The sequence below is a fragment of the Natator depressus genome, chromosome 14 (assembly GCF_965152275.1).
Source record: "Natator depressus isolate rNatDep1 chromosome 14, rNatDep2.hap1, whole genome shotgun sequence".
NCBI classification, from domain to species: domain Eukaryota; kingdom Metazoa; phylum Chordata; order Testudines; family Cheloniidae; genus Natator; species Natator depressus.
The window spans coordinates 37,195,109-37,208,354 of record NC_134247.1 but is presented as its reverse complement, the minus strand read 5'-3'; positions in this window follow the sequence as shown (position 1 = coordinate 37,208,354).

The following is a 13,246-nucleotide window of genomic DNA, read 5'->3' as shown; positions in this document are numbered from 1 at the left end:
CACTCTGGCTTTTGTGGGTCCTGTTCTTAGGGGCCTGTCTCTCCCAGTTCGTTGTATGAGACAGGAGTCCTAACTCACTCTTTGTGGATCCCATTATTCCTCAATGATTTCCTAGGCACCTGGAAGTTAGTCGCTGTGATGCTCAGCCATTGCAGCCCATGAGTCCCCTTATAGATTTGGGGCTGGGCTCCTCTCTCATCCCTTAGAAGGGTCCCTCCTGCTCACGGGGGAGGCTCTGGGCAGGGCTGATGTAGTGAGAATGTCCCACTGCCTTGCCCACACTGTGTATGTTAACTAAATGACTCAGGGCTTGATCATGCTCCCATTCAAATTAATGGGACTTATGCCATTCACTTATTTTATTTGGGGCATGAGAAGAAAAATAGACCCCTTTCTAGTGTGTGATCTGACCCACTTCGAAACCACGGGGCAGGAAGAACCTGCTATTGTCCCCCACCAAAGATGGGCCACGCTATTCAGTGGCCACGCTGACTCCAGGGGCAGGAGGAGGAGAACCGGCCCAATGGGCAGAAGGTGGCAGCAGCACTGACTTTGGTTTGGGAGGAAGGGTGGGCTTGAGTCAGAAAATGTCTCGACTGGGTCGGTTGGGTGGGCTTGGATCGGGGTTGGGTCCAGGTCCGGGTCAGGCCTAAAAATCAGTCCTGAGCACGCTGCTAGTCCAATCACCATTACATGTCTACCGGGGAGCCAATCATCTAGACAGCATGTGTTCCGTTATGCCCTAATACACCTCCCAGTTTACAGAGGACAAAAGGTGACTACAGCTTTGGCCAGTGGAGACAATAACACTTATTTTGCCCATTGCGGTTGGAACATTCTATGCTTTGGCAAGACTTACATCTTTGGTTTTGATTATAACTTGTTAGTCACATAGTACAGCCAATCATAAAGCATAAAACAGCTTCAAAAATAGGTCATGACTTTTAGATATATTTTCCGCTCTATAAACCATGTAAAATCTGCTTGCTAACAATTCTTTATTGTCTCTCTTATCCTAACATTGCAAAGATTCATGGGAGTCTTGTTTGTCAATTGTTTAGCACAGCCATAAGCAATGCTTAACCTTTAGGTCCATGTGGCAATATTTCCCCCGTTTGCTACCATAATCATTAGTTATGGTAGTACCTTATCTGCTTAACCTCCACTGGAAACATTCATATATGTAGCTGCAGATAGTGCTTCAAGATGAGATTTATAGTTGTGCATTAAAAACTATGAATCACAAAACAGAACTAATACAACTAATATAATTAGTTGAAAAACCTTAAATCCTGCCTCTAACCTCATATGAATTACTGATTGTTATGAACTAGATCATCCTGTTAGCTTTTCCTTGGACTGGGCCATACTGATACTGATTTGGATCACATGAGTATACTTTCTATTTAGTAACTTCTTAAGGTTTGGAGTTAAAGGATTTATGTTGACCCTGAACTTGGGCATATATATATGTCAAGGTCCATCTCTTCAGGAGCATTGTTAATGGTGGTCTCATTAGCCCAGACTGAGCCAGGAGTAATAACTGTGTGGAAGCAGGGAAAGAAAGAAAGGGTTTAAGTGCAGCCATTTAAGTGTCAGAGACAGAACAACTGTTAAGCTAAGCTTAGCCCAATATCGTGAGACCTGTAGAAGCAGAATAGTCAGTGTGACCGAGGCTTGAGATAATGATGTGTTGAGAAGAGAAAGTGAGAAAATACTGAATTACATAGTAAACAGCCTAAATAAAATGCAGATGTTTTTAAGTAATGCACATCACAAAGAGGTATAAATGCTTGTGTGATTTTGCTTGCACTTTGGAGAAACTGAGGCAGAGATGCTCTCTGCCAGCTGTATTCTTCCCTTGCATTTGCTTGAATAAAGCTGTCTCTGATTTTGTTGCTTCCAACCTGAGAGTGGAGTTTGTTTTCTTTCACACCTATGACAGTTTTTTTTCTAGGGGTGTAAAACAGAAGTTGTAGTCAGTAACGGGACACATTAATGAGCCATGCTGATAGATTTTATGGTACTGCTCCTTCACAGTATAGGTCACCCTCACAGCTGGTTTATGCCATTTGGTAAGCTGTACCAGACAAGACACAGTAGCAGCTGTTAGAAGAAAAAGGAGCAGGTTGACCCAGAGGCGGATATAAGTACAAGCTTCTTTATTGTGATACTTGTTCCCCTGGACCCAATTGTCCAGTATTAACCGAATTGATTACAACATATGCTTTTTGTTTAGATTAGTAGGTACATGCCTACCTCCATTACAACACCACAAAAACCCTTAAGTAATAAAAAACACCCACTGTTAGTAAAGCCACCACTATCCATTACTCATAGCATTACACGTTACTTTTACCTTGAGGATACATTTCTTTGCAACAATTTGTTGCCATAAATCTCCCTCATCAGCAGTTCTCAGGGAAGGAAGGAAGCGTCCTTTTTGCACACTGAATGGCGGGGCATTCAGGCTGGAGGTCCTGGCTCCAGCTAGCCTAATACCTTGGTTCACTAATCATGCTGTGCCAAAAAAACCCCAACCCCCCGCAAAAAACAATGCAGCCCAGGTCAAAAAAATAAGCTACTAAATTTACAAATACAGCTTTCAAAAAAAAAAAAAAAGCTAAGGCAACGCATAATTTCAAACACCCCATAAATATAATCAATATTACAATTCATAAAAACCATTCCTACAACATAAGTAATACAACCAAAAATTAAATATGCATCCATTAAGCCTGTCCAAAAGGCACAAGCAATATCACATGGTCCCAGTTTAACAGGTGGGTCCCAGTACCACCATAGTCCAGTTAGTAGGTATTGTTGGGTGTCCGGTTACATTAAGCCAATGCATAGCTGGTATATAAATCTAATAGGTAAAGTTTCCCAACTTCAAAAAAAGTTTCTTGGTCCAAATCCCACCATCTACACACCTTCCACCCTCCTGTCCAGCATACCCACAGATTGGAATTGTGATGTCAAATACATTACAAATATCCCTCAATAGAACAACGTGACATATGAGGCACGCTGCAAGCTCTGGATTTATCATGCCATATGAAAATTTTTGATATCTCCAGGCATTCCTTATAAATATTTCCTTCCAGGTAACCTCTTGGATGGACAGCTGCCAATTTATCAAATACTTGGCCAGAAGGCAAAGAAATTAAAATATATAAGACTGGCTATTGAGATACAATTAATTTTACAGGCATCCTCATTGGGAAGTGGCATTACTGACCCAAAGTTCCTGATGGTATAAAACTGAATTAGTTCACGTGTCCAAATACAGGACCAATTTATAGTCTGATTTTCCTGGGTACATTTAGGACAATACCGCTTGGGCATATGTCAAGGTTCCTTCCCCACTCTGAACTCTAGGGTGGAGATGTGGGGATCTTTATGAAAGGCCCCTCTAAGCTTATGCTTACCAGCTTAGGTTAAAAACTTCCCCAAGGTACAAACTTTGCCTTGTCCTTGAAACCTATGCTGCCACCACCAAGCGATTTAAACAAAGAACAGGGAAAGAGACCACTTGGAGATGTCCTCCCCCAAAATATCCCCCCCCACGCCCTACCCCCGCTTTCCTGGGGAAGGCTTAATAATAATATCCTCACCAATTTGTACAGGTGAACACAGACCCAAACCATTGGATCTTAACAATGAAAAATCAATCAGGTTCTTAAAAGAAGAATTTTATTTAAAGAAAAGATAAAAGAACCACCTCTGTAAAAATCAGGATGGTAAATACTTTACAGGGTAATCAGATTCAAAACAGAAAATTATTCTAGGCAAAACCTTAAGGTACAAAAAGACAAAAAAACAGCATAGCACAGCAAATTTTACGAGCCAAAAACAAGAAAATCTAACGCATTTTCGAGCTAGATTACTTACTAACTTTACAGGAGTTGGAAGGCTTGCATCCTTGATCAGTTCCCAGCAAAGGTATCACACAGACAGACAAAACTCTTTGTCCCCCCTCCCTCCAGATTTGAAAGTATCTTGTCCCCTCATCGGTCATTTTGGGTCAGGTGCCAGCGAGGTTACCTTGGCTTATTAAGCCTTTACAGGTGAAAGGATTTTGCCTCTGGCCAGGAGGGATTTTATAGCACTGTATACAGAAAGGTGGTTACCCTTCCCTTTATATTTATGACAGCATATATTTGTCTTTAATTAATCTAGGCACTTTGTGTCCCTTAGGATCCTTTTGTACTTCATCCACAGCTTATAATATATAACTGCTATAAGCAGTAGAAAATATTTCCTTACCCCTGTATTTATCTTTCCACTTTGCACTATTAACATTAATTATTTCGTCAGCTAGCCCATCTGTTTCATTGGTATTGGGTTAAGTACTATATCAGCCTCTTTATAACGGAAATAGCTGATCTGTTTTTTGATATTCTCTTAGTGTATCCTGTTCCAAATTGACGTACCTGATTTGAAAAGGCCCAGAATAGAACTTATAATTCTGTTTAGGCTTTGTAACCCCCATGTTCTGAATGCCAGAGGAGACCTGATTTTCCTGACCTCCTATAGTACCTCATTTTATTAGGATATGCAGCCAATCTCTCAAATCAAACCAACATGTACAACCTGGATACACTAGTATCATTACAAAGACCAATCTCTGCCATATTCTAATTTAACAAATTTAAAACCCCAGATATATGCATAACCCGAACATTATTAATCAAAGGCCCAGGTATCAGAGTAGCCGTGAGTCCATCTTTGGTCCTACTTCAAATTCTGTACAGGAAATGGGTTCTGCAGTTGTCACTGTGGTGATCACTGAGTGGATCTACAACCCATAGAATAATTGTTTTGTTTGTGAACACGGTTTCCTTCGGGTCTCTCTTTCTTCGGAGAGGAGATCAATACTTATTTATAAAACACTTGTTCTTTCTTCGTTAAGTTCTAAATTAAACAAGGAAATGCTGTTGGCAAAACCAGACACCTGATTGCTATTTGTACTTTCAATTGCATTGTGTTTTACGTTATTAGTTGTTCCATTATTATCAAGTTTCCATACAACAAAATATACAGAAGATTTTGTCCAGATAAAATATATCACAGAAGTTGCGGATTCCTGTGAGATCATGTTACTGGTTGCAAAGCATTGTTTCAGAAGGTCCCCGCTACTGCAGTTTTATGGATGTTGAGATATGAACCTCATTTACTACCTACTGGGAAGCAGATCCATAGGAATGGCCCTGGTAGGATGTTGCCTTCTATGACTTCTTCTGCTGGGAAGAGAATTCTCTTTTGAACAGCTTAAAGTTGTTACATAATGAATTTTATCAATCAAACTCTTATTTCCAGTAACTCACTTTCATGTATAGGTGATCTTTATGCAAAAAAGTTTACTTTCCCCCTTTGACTTTCTGTCTTTTGAGGGATAGTGTAGCAGATCACCACCGTGGCCCCTCCTGCTGGTTGCCTCAGGAATTAGCTCAATTCCAGCACTCAGAGCACCTCCGGCTGGCCGGTGTCTCTCCTGCCTCAGGCCCTCATGTCCCTCCCAGACCCCAGTGCCCCTTTACCTTAGGGTTCTGCCCACAGCAGTACCCCTACACTCAGTTTCCCCTCCCAGGGGAACACCCAACCCTCTATGCCCACCTTGTTTCAGTGGCTACTGCCAGTTGTCATCTAGCCCCATTCTCTGGGGCAAACTGCAGTCTGTAATGGCCACTCATCACTAGCAAGAGGGGTTGGACATGCTGCCTTTCTTGGCCCAGCTGTCTCCCTGCAGCCCCAGTACCTCTGTTGCCCTTCAGCAAGGCCTTAGCCTGGGGACTCGCCAGGCCAGAACTCCCCAGCTCTAGCTGCCGCTGCCCCTGCCCCTGCCCCTGCCCCTGCCCCCCTTCAGGCAACTAGGTCCTTCCCATTCCAAGGCCAGAGTGAGAGTGATCCAGATCCTCCCTTTGTCCTTATATCAGTGCCAGCTGTGGCCTGACTGGGTGTGGCCACAGCTGTGGCTACCTCTTCCAATCAGCCTACCTTTTTTCCTAGGAGCGGGGTAACTGCCCCGCTACAGATAGTTACAGGACTTTACCCAAGTTTTTTAATTAATTTGCTTGTTATAACAATTAAACCTCCATTACGGGTTATTAACAGTTTTGTGCAAAACATCAGTTCCAATAACCAATACATTTAAAAAAAAATTTTGCCGAATAATTGAATTGATGTTATGATAATTTGCTAAACTGATGATTAAAAGTAGTATGGTACCACTGGTGAAAAGCAACATTGGTTTTTTTTTTCTTTTTTTTATAATTATGCACACAAAATTAATTTTTGTTCTTACAATAAAACCAAATAAGACAAAAATAGTTACGTGACACACAAACGTATAGCATATATATATAAGACATCTTACAATTAAGATGAATGTAGCACCACAATTGTTATACTTGGCCATAAAAGATAAGACATTGAAACTTAAATCCATTAAGACAATACTTGCCAGGAAACAAAAGGGATTAAATGATTGATTAGGCAGGTTATCCGTTACCTTTCCATTTAAATACTCCCATGAAATGAATTAGAATTCATATTAATTTATTTGCCCCCTTAATTGTATTAATTTAATTAACTTAAGGCAATATACATAATTTCCCCTAATGATTATTGCTATATATAGAAAAATTATATTACAAATTTGACATTTGGATTCCTAAAGGGTTAAAATTATTAATTTCACTGAATTTATTCAATGTATTTATTGCTAAAGTTAATTTGGTTTGTGAGAGTTTAAAAGGGAAGTTTTGTCACCTTATTTTTCCTCTTTGTCTACACCTGCTTTTATAAATTAAGTATTTTGCTTTTCTGTTTTTTTTTTTCCATGCTGACTTCCTGCATGATCGTACCATTTATGCTGAATGGTTTATTCTCTTTCCCCACTCCTCACCCCACCTTCCACATCTGGATTTTTAAAGAGTTAAATTTATTTAAAAAAATAAATAGAGAGAGAGAGAGAGGAGGAGAAAAGTGTAACTTTTAGCTACAAACAAATGCACTTGTATCTTTTGTCTTTTCAAATGACCAGTGGGGGCTAAGGCCAGGGACCGATTGAAGCACAATCTATTCCCACACCATTAAGCTTCTGCATGGTGTGCAAGGGATATAACATAAGCCCAGGGATTCAGCTACTGATAGCAACCAAAGCAATCAGACAGTGTGGGGAATCCCCTAGGAAAACCCCATAAAGGTCACAGAGCTGTGAATATCCCCAGTGGCCATTACCAGGGGAGTGAGTGGAAAATAGATCAACAGCATGGGCCAAATATATCCTGGTTACAAATCTGCTGATTTCCATGGAAAGACACTGGAATGGTCTTGGCCCTATGGAGGGACCTGTACCTGATTCGGCAGCATCCTGTGCAATTAGAGCCGGAACAAGGGACAGTCTGTACTGCAGAATCTGCAACAATACAGTGGACTCTTGCTCCAGGCTGTGAGCTAGGACAGGGATTTTCAGAGTGACTTAAGACAATTAGGTGCCCAACTCCCATTGACTGTACAAGGGGAGATAGGCACCTAACTCCTTAGACCCCTTTGATTATAGCAGCCTTAATGTACAGAGATTTGTCTTGTCCTCTTATCTCCTATTATTTTTGGTGTCACCCTAACCCTAAATGGTCAGATCATTAGCGCAAGGGTCTGAAGTCTGACATTTTTCAATAGAACACATAGAAGTCCAGGTAGCAGCTGTGCAATCTTCCCCCACTCACCATTCCCTGGACATGTGCCTCTACCCTGTGCAGGAGCGACCCTTTCTGTAGATGTCAGGATATCTTCTTTATGCCCCTGGACCTTGCTAGAGTAATAGAGTACAAGGGTGCAAATATATTGCCAGTAATATTGATGTTTGTGTGGTGCGGACACATATCCTGGGTCCAAATCCATCAAGGAGCCTGAAAGCCCTGGCAAGGAAGGCTGCCCTGGAACCATGTATCATGGGAGGCAAGGCTTCATTGCCAGCCTGCCTTTCCTTCATTGAAAGTTCATGGAATCTGAGATGTTTCTGTGAATCTCTGGGTTCTATGAGTCGGCAATATTGGACAAAACTCTGTTTCCTCAGAAAATTTCTAACCAGCTCTACTTGTGAGCTACCCTGTTATTTATCTCTGCCCTAAGCTGGAGTGAGCTCCACTCTGTATCACTGGAACTGAGTGAATATAGCAAAATCATCCCTGTATGAATAGTAATGTTACTTTTGCAGGGAATTTGATTCAGCTGAGTTCATGGCCCGTGTGTGAATATTCCAGCATTGAAGACAGGAATGTGCATGGACATTTAAGCAACAGGGATGGGATTTTCAAAGGTGCCAAAGGGAGTTAGGTGCTGAATACCCAGTGAAAGTCAATAGAAGTCAGGTGCCTCAATACCTTAGGCCCAGTTAAAAATCACAGTGTCTCAAGGTGGGTTGAAGGAAGGGAAGGTGGGCTTTTAAGGGAAGATGGGCTCCTCCATACCTGTTCCCTGTCATCTGATCCCAGGTGATGGGTTTGGGCCTGGGGCTGGGTTGGGTCAGGTGACCAGACATCACATGCAGGAAAGAGCTGGGCCTGATGCCCTGATACAAGGGTAAAGAGTAGAAGAATTTTAGGGATCAGGAACCTCCTACAGGGGAACCAGAGAGGACCCAGGGTCAGAGAGGACTTGGGAAGCAGCTCTCCAGAGCAGCCAGAGGGGAGGCCTGGCTGGAGAGACCTGCACTGCTGGGCAGGAACAGAACCCATCAGAGGGAATTAGGATCCCACAAGGGACATAATGGCCTGGTGAGTCTGGAGAAGGCAGCCTGGAGATTCTGGCTTTCAACTTTTCTTCTCTGTTAATAAACCAAATCTCAGAGGGGACAGTAATTCTAAACCACCAATTGCAGTGGGATGTTTGGATGGGGAAAGAGAGGAACTGAGGCAGTGGCTGGATGTGACAGCAGTTTGAGTAAGTCCCTTTTATATGTAGCCTTTTGCTTTACCACTAACCCTAACCCAGACCCTAATCCAAAAAAGTGCCTGAACATGAGTTTAACTTTAAGCTTTTAAGAGACTACTCACATGGTTAAAGTTAAGCATACACAAAAGTGGTTTCCTGAACCAGGACCTTTGTATAGAATATTCAAGGGTGGTGGGGTTTGAAATCATAATCATGAGTGTTCACCGTGGATCCTCTCATGATATGGATTCTCATAAAGCTATTGACTTCAATGGAGCTATAACAATTTACACCATCTGAGGATTGCCCCCTTCATTTTTATGTTAATACTTCAATTTATCCAATCAAAGAAAACAAACAGCGTGTTGAAAATATATCCACTTGAAAGAGTTTTAAGTTCATACACCGAGTACATATGATGAGCTGATTGTAATGGAGCTATGGGATAGGAAATGTTCATAGACATGCTTTGGTAAATAATGTTTAACAATGAATACTTATAAGAAAATTATGATCTGGACATAGACAGTCATTGCAGGAAAAGAGGATCAATAATTTGCGTTATCTATCTAATCTATCTATCTATCTATTAGTTCACAATCAAACAGAAATCTATCATTATGGCACAATTAGGTTTTGTGTTAGGACAAGGAATGGTCTATCTAATCAGATACCCAGTTTTTATCGAACATATTTGCAGCAGTGTACACAACGATGCACAGAAGGAAGAATGAATAAATAAAAGAATCAACCAAATTCTGATGTCCTTTTTCAGGTTGGATGTGAGTAGATTGACATGGGATGCCGCATGGAATGCCAGATCAGTGCAAGTGATGACACTTTTCCATTTACACCAAAATGACCCCAGGTAAGTAACTTATACCAGTGTTTATGTTACCACTGAATTGATCCCAGAGGCATTGGGCCAGAAACTCATCGGTATTAAACCCTTGATGTCAACGGAGCTACTCTGCATTGGCACAGGTGTAGCTGAGATGGGAATGGGAGGAGCAGGGGGAAGGGGAGGAGCAGGGGGTAGGGCCCTGAGGTGAGGGGTGGGCTGGGGGCCCCTAATGTTTTTTGTGACCAGGGACCCAATCAATCTTAATCCACCTCTGCCATGAGTGGGCAGAAATAGAAGGAACTCTACAAGGTGACTCTCATGCCTCGATTTCCTTGGCCACATGGATTTTATTCCTCTCTGGCAACAAGGACACAAAGAGAATAAGTATCTACAACAGCTACCACCTGAGGAATCTGTTTGGTTGAGCTCAAGTGGTAGAATCATGTGTTTGGGGATTGATTCTGAGACTTCAGTTTCCTACAGTGACCAATTAAGTTTGCAGACACATCCTGAAATTATAGTAGGGTATTCTAAAGTTTAGTTTGAATGTAAAGAGGCATGTTTTATTCACTTCATCACACAGGGAAAAAAAGCCCTTCTTATTAATTTCATATGTATTGCCAACGATCTAAGGCGATGTGCTGTGGAAGAAGGAGGCAGGTCATGGTCCATTGGCAGGTGAATGTTCTGCAAAAATGAGCGCCTTCCCCTCCCCATGGGGCTGAGACTCAGTGATCTGGGGGAATATGGGACTCACTGATTTAAGAGCTGTAGAAGGGCTTTTGCTGCTCTCAGGATTCTGTCCATGTCCTTTGGGTTATGTCCCATAATTGTCTCACTAGATCAGAGGTTGGGGCAATAGGTGGTCAGTCACTGTCTCCTTCCTGATGTGCTGTTCATCATTCAGGGGTTCAGAATCCCGGCCCATGTCTGCAGCTCTCTGGGGTGAAGGGAAGGTTCAGGACAATTCCCTCCCCCTCTCCAATAATCTGTGCCCGTGGGAGAGAAGGGTTGATTCCCCAAGGGCCTCCTTTATCTCAGGGTCTCCCTGGGGAGGAGCCAGTGGCTCTTCTCAGGTTCATCTCCTTGGTCTCACAGGGGTTAGAGGTTCTCGCTCCCCAAGGCAGCCTGGTGCCCTGTGGTTGGTGAGAGGCCTGGGTTTGGGCCTTACTAATGGTCGTGGTTTGTGTGTGCTACAGAGATCCATCACTACGTGGTACAAAGGGAATCCCCTGGGTGGGTGAGTCAATGCAGTATTGTGCTTCAAGGGATCCAGCCACTGTCTCCCTGGCTGATCCCCAAGTGTCTGAGAGCGGAGCTGCTGGGTCAGTGAGTGGGGAAGAACATGCCCAGCTATTACCTGACCAGATCTCAGCTGGAGTCCCAGCTCCCTGTGGGAGCACAGAGAGAGTGTGGGGGTTTCCAATCACCATTGGGAGTCAGGAAGCAGAACAGCTCTGCGTTGGGTCAGGGACATGGTGAGCTCCTATCCTGGGATGCATTACTGCACCCTACGAAAGGCTGAGGGAAACATCAGTGGGGTGGGGAGTGGTACCTGAGTCCTCCACCGGGGCCACTCTAGGGCGATACCATCCCAGCCGCAGGATTTGGAGCTGGCTCTGTGCAATCTGCCAAAGGCACGTACCCTGTTGCTTTTAGGTCTTTGGAAAGATCTTCTCTGAAGGGCAGAGAAGATCCTTTCTGCAGGTGGTGCTGCTGGCCATCCACGACCCCTTGCTGTCCATCAGCCAGGCTGTTCCTCCATCCTGGGGGAAGCTGCCCAGCTGGTGGGGACAAGGTGAGAGGCTGGATTAGGCTAAGGAGATTGGGGACGGGACCCAGGACCTGTCACTTCTAGGCCCCGGAAAGTCACTCCTGTCCCATCGCCATTCGGTGTCCGGGAAGCAGCAAGGCGAATGAGTCAGAGCGGGTACCGTGGCTTGAGGTGAATTCAACTCCATGAGCAGGATGGACTAAGGGACTGAATTGCAGAAATGCCACAGCCACAAAAACTCCAGTTCCAGTCAGTGCCGTCTGCGCTCCCTCAACACCTCTGAAAACCTGGCCTTCAGTGAGGAGCCAGGACCTCAACCCACTAAGAGAAGGAAAGGGGAACAGCCATAGCCAGGTACATCACCATCCCACTCCTCAGTGCCTCTGGCCCAGCTCCCTTGGCTTGATGGAGCTGCTGAGATCGGGATGCAGTGAGAAGAGATGAGAACAAGCTGGGGACATAGTAGAATGGCAGGGAGGGCCCCTTCCTCCCAAAGGAGAGTCCATGGCCCCTCCATGGGGGACCCTTCCTTCCCTCCACACTGTGTGCTTTGGTACATGGACACCGCCCAGCTATCATTCTCAATGAGTTCTGTGATTCATACACTCCTTCGTACCTCTCCCTTTAATACCTATAAGGAAGCAACAGGAAACTGTTTTGGGGGGCTATAACTCAGAAAACCCTTAGTCAAATGACCCCAGATTTGGATCACTATCACGACCCCATGCCCCCTGGAGGCAAACCAAACTTCAAAGCAAACTGAGTGACTGGATTTTAGAGCACTTACAAGATTTAAGGTTCAAAGCGTATAAAATGGCTGGAATGGAAACCCTCTGGCTATTTCTCTGTACTGGTGCATGAGGACAGTAAGAAGTGATGTGGTGGAAAATTAACCACACGTTGTGTTTGGTTCAGAACAAACCTGAGGCCAGCTTTATTCAAGCATGCTCAGACAGGGAGAGTCAGCCGGAGCTGCTCTGGCGTAAACAGAAATACAGGAGCTTATATTGCTGAAAACCACAATTTGCCAAACCCACTTCCTTCAACAGCATTTTTCTTATTTGGCATATAGTGCAAGCTTCAACAGTAGCTATGCCTTACTTGGCGTTTAGCAAAAACAAGCTTTTTCTGTTATTGACAGATGTTTTCCTTTGTGACTAATGGTTTTTTCTAACTTCTAGCAGTTATGGTTACATTTCTTAAGCTGTGCTGTTGCAATTGCCCCTCAATGGCATTTTCCTCACTCTCTTCTTATGCTTCATATACACAGTTAGCTTGACTGAAGATTTAGGCCTATTAGTTTAGGCCTACTAGATTTTTCCTTCACAGTGAACATTGTGTTAAATACAGCTTGGGTTCCCCAAAGATAGAATAAACTCAACAGGCTGAGACATTTTTGACTCTCATCACATCAATAGTTTGAGCTCTAGAACTGCACAAAAAAATTCACCTAGAAAAATCCTTTTTATCTCCGTGACCCCTAGCTCAAATGACGTTTTGAAAAAACAAACAAACTATTTTTCTTGGCTTATAGCTCCATAACCCCTAGGTCTAATGACCCCTAATTCAGTTTACTAATCCTACCCTGCACCCTCTGGAAGCACACCAATTTTCAAAGGAATCTGACTAAGCATGTCAATGTTATGGGCCTTAGAAAGCCGACTTTTAAATGGTAGTCACAACACAAC